This window comes from Gossypium hirsutum, chromosome D11, assembly GCF_007990345.1.
Source record: "Gossypium hirsutum isolate 1008001.06 chromosome D11, Gossypium_hirsutum_v2.1, whole genome shotgun sequence".
In the NCBI taxonomy this organism is placed as follows: domain Eukaryota; kingdom Viridiplantae; phylum Streptophyta; class Magnoliopsida; order Malvales; family Malvaceae; genus Gossypium; species Gossypium hirsutum.
In genome coordinates this window covers 35,226,533-35,230,849 of record NC_053447.1, presented here as the reverse complement: position 1 = coordinate 35,230,849, position 4,317 = coordinate 35,226,533, and the positions used below count along the sequence as shown (strand labels likewise).

General features: G+C 36.6%; 1 non-coding gene across 1 annotated transcript; it reads left to right on the top strand.

Annotated features, from left to right (window-relative positions):
• Positions 1–905: 905 nt before the first annotated feature.
• LOC121223842 (small nucleolar RNA R71) lies at positions 906–1,012 on the top strand. Its single transcript, XR_005921308.1, has one exon. It is a non-coding gene; the product is annotated as a small nucleolar RNA R71 (small nucleolar RNA).
• Positions 1,013–4,317: the final 3,305 nt, after the last annotated feature.

The following is a 4,317-nucleotide window of genomic DNA, read 5'->3' as shown; positions in this document are numbered from 1 at the left end:
TGAGGTTACTTTGTCGAGTTTTGCAGATTCTGGTTCTGGTGAAACTAGAATTTCAACACTTAGTTAAACTTCATCTGAATCTTGAGCGTCAACTGGCTCCTTTTCAATTTCGATAGTGTTGGGCTCTACTGTCTTTCCACTCTTCAATGTCAACGCTTTACAATGTTCCTTCCCCAGATTTCTCAAATTCTCCGTGTCACTAGGTAGAGCACCTTGTGGTCGGTTCCTGAGTTTAGTAGCAAGCTGACCCACTTGATTCTCCAAATTCCTTAGAGTGGCATTATTTTTCGCCATGTATGCCTTCAAGAGATTCTTTGAGCTATTGGATGGTCCCACTTGGGTTGGTTTCTGAACTTGTTAGGGGAAACTAGGCGGCTGAGTTGGTCTAAGTTGGGCGTAAGTGTTACTGGTTCCAGCCCTATGGTTACTCTAGGAAAAATTCGAGTAATTTCACCACGATGAGTTATAAAATTTGGATTGTAGTCCTTGCCTTCCTCGGTTTTAATTTTGGTTACCCATGTACGAATTTGGGGTTCGATGGACATTCTTCAAACAAATCTCCTTCCCCACAATACACACAGGCTATATTCTCAAATTGTTTTGGTGGTTGGGCTGCAAAACTGTTAGACCCATTAGTGGTAAGATTCTTAAGCGTTGAGGATATTGAAGATACCTGAGATGCGAGTGAAGTGAGAGCGTCCACTTCATGTATTCCAGTGATTCGTCTTCCTGACACTGCTCGATTGGTTGGCCATTGATAATTGTTGCTGGAAATCCTCTTAATAATTTCGTAAGCCTTATTATAAGACTTAGAAAGGAGAGCACTATTAGCAGAGGTGTCCACTACCATCCTCGTGTGAGCATTGAGACCATCATAGAATGTCTCAAGTTGAATGCAATATGGGATTCCATGATGAGGGCACTTTTATAATAACTTTTTGTACCTTTCCCATACCTCATACAGGGACTCATCATCCGTTTGTTGGAAGGCAGTGATCTCATTCCTCAACTTGGAATTCTTGGTCAGCTGGAAATACTTCATGATGAATCTCTCGAATAACTCTTGCCATGTAGAAATAGAGTTCAGTGGCGATGAGTTCAACCAGGCACGAGCTCTATCCCTTAGCGAATATGGGAACAACTTCAGTCGTAATGCATCTTCGGGTACTCCGACTAACTTGAAAGAATCGCTCACTTCTATAAATAGTCTTAAGTGAAGATGAGGATCTTCAGTGGGCATTCCACTGAATTGGCCCACAGTCTGAAGCATCCGGAACATGACTGGCTTCAGCTCGAATTGTTGTGCCTCAATTTCGGGTCTCCTAATACCCACATTAAGATCGTTAAATACTGGCACAGCATAATATCGTAAAGCTTTATCCCTATCATTAGCAATAAGGATAGGATTGTGAGCAAGGTTTGTTCTGTTTCCTTGATTCATATTCTCAAAGTTTATCTCTTCAGTCCTTCTCTAGTTCACTTGTCTTCTTCACTGTCGAAAGGTTCGTTCTATTCCAGGGTCCACAGGGCGTAAGTCGATAATCTGGTCAATACTTATAAACACCTGAAATAATCACAGAAATATTAAGTAAGTAAAGATTTAAACAGGAAAACAAATAAACCAAAATGTAAAAATAGATTCACAAATAATGGCTTTTTTTTTTAAACAGTCCCCGGCAACGGCGCCAAAAACTTGGACCGACGAAAATCTGCAACTACACACAATCGCAACAAGTAATAAAGTGACAAGTAAATGTCGAGTTATCGTACCCAGAGGGAATGTAAAAAGGAATATTTATGAAATTAATGTTAAAACACTTTGGTGATGGAAAATATTTTGGTTTAAAGATGATTAAAAACTAAGGGTTAAAAACTAAGTAAAAAAATTAAAAATAAAAAGGTTCTAATGCACGATTTCAAATAAGGTTTAATCAAGATGATATAATTGTGTTGGATTAATTACATTCCTTTAACTTATAATTATTAAACTTATGTTTATACTGCTACGAACAAATTCACGGCAACTCGGTAATTTGCTAACTACTGCTCATACATACTTATTAAATTAATCAATCTCTTGAACATTTTTCAATGTCAATCCAAGCGATTAATCAATCTTCAAAAGCATATAAAAGATCAAGTGACGTAACAGAGTATTTCTACCTTTGAACAGTTTAATCACAATAATCTTGCAAGTTATGCAAGGCATATGTATCGCCAAATACAATGCTAAATTAACTTCAGCTACCTTAGAAGAATAAACATGCACTAATTAAGTATTGTGTCGATTAATTACAATTTCAATACGATTTAATAATTAATTCATTAGTTATCTAACAATTAATATTGCAAGAATAACTTAGGCATGATTTTACTTAATCAAACATCTTATCGAGGCCTATAACAGCACAAACACAATTTCAGTAATTCAAGTAGGCAAAATATAATCAACCCAACACGGATTATATTCAAGCTATATTGATTAAAATAACCATTTCAATAGCATAAATATTCATAAACATGTTTATCAAAACAACAACGAAATTTGAAAAGATAGGGAATAAGAAGCAAATCCGATGTTTCTCCGTGGCTTGACTGATTCCTCCATTCTTCGTTCTCTATTTTCCTTGGCTATCAAGGTGGCTTATGAACACTTTAATTGCTGCTCAACAATGGCTGATCAGGACCTCTTTCCCAAGAGAAGAAATCGGCACTTGAACAAAAGGGAAAATGGGAAGGAAAAGTTGAAAGAAAGTGAGAGAGGAGAAGACAGAATGAGAGTGTGAGAGATGAGTTGAATGATCAGCAAGGGATGCCTTTTATAGCTGATTTTCACTGCTAAAAATAGAAAATTCCATCAGCCAAAGAGACCCCCCTTGGCTGGCCGCACACATGGCAAAGTTGAGAGATTCAACTTTGCTAAAAATAGCCTGGGGCAAATCCATAAAGCCACATTTTTTGGAGAGGTTTGAATGCAAGGTTGAAAGTTCTTCAAGGGCTTCTTTGAAAGCTTATTTAGTCAGATAAAATGCTGATATGGGTCATCATATGGACGGTTCTAGGCAACCCAATTGGTGGCTGGTTCGGTTCACTAGATTCGGTTCAACCAATGCGGTTCAACTGGACCCTTTTTTTTTCATAATTAATTAATAATAATTTATTTAGCCCAAATTAAATTGGGAATAAATTAAAATTAATTATATTATGAATTAACACAAATTTTTGGACTATCTTAGGCTGAAAATAAATTTTCCTCGATGCTTCAAATTACTTCTCGGTTTTATTCTTCGAGCATTGTCTGCCGAGCCAATTTTTGCCCTTTGTACGAATCTATCGAAAATAGTCAAAATTAATAAAAATTAACTATAAAATCAATTAAAATTCATCATGTTCATATTTTTAACATAATTTAATTATTTTATAATATTTAATTATTTTTCAACAAGAATTTAATTGAAATGGCATGATTTTAAGTTAAAAAGGGCATGTAAAAACACATAAATTTTCATGTTTCCAGATGTACTGGGCCATGCATTCCAACATTGTATAGGAGTGGAAAAAGGAAACATATAAGGGTTAGGATACGTACCTGGCATAATCTAAAAGAGCTATGGTGTGGATATCGTCGTTTGCTCCATTGGGGCCAGTGATTGCATGGGCGTTGTTGATGAGCCTACTCCGTCAGCCCTTGTCCTTGGATTTAAAGGTCTCCGTCGTTCCCTTTCGACACAAAATTGCCGACGCCTCTGCTTTTCTAAGAGCAAATATGACTTGGCATGGATCCTAAACCATGACATGTAATCCGGCTTGCATGCTAACTCTAGAATGATAATCGGTTCACGAATAGGTATATTATCATACTGGTTTTCCCACATTTCGATATATTTTGAGTGAAAGACCAGCCAATGCGTATTCGGTAGTCGTAATTCAATTTTGTGCTCATCATAAAGCACCTCAGGTGCCACGAGAACCAGATGTCGGAATCCAAATTGTCGCAACACTCTATCTGTCTAGTGTCTATCGATGGTAGTGTAATTGACCAATGGGACCTTAGCGTGCCAGTTGTTCAGATTCTATAAAAATTCATTCGAAATTACTACCCGAATTACCGAATACTCTTATGTTGTCCATTAAAACTATATGAACATGATAAAAATATTAGTTATATACATAATACTAAATACTAAATACAAAATCGACTATGTTATGTATATAGAGTTCAAAATGAAATAAATACTTACATGCGCTTCCGACCGCTAGTCTAATAGAAGTCGTATATCTTCAAAAGCAGTAGGTATTCCCCCGTAACTCGTCAAA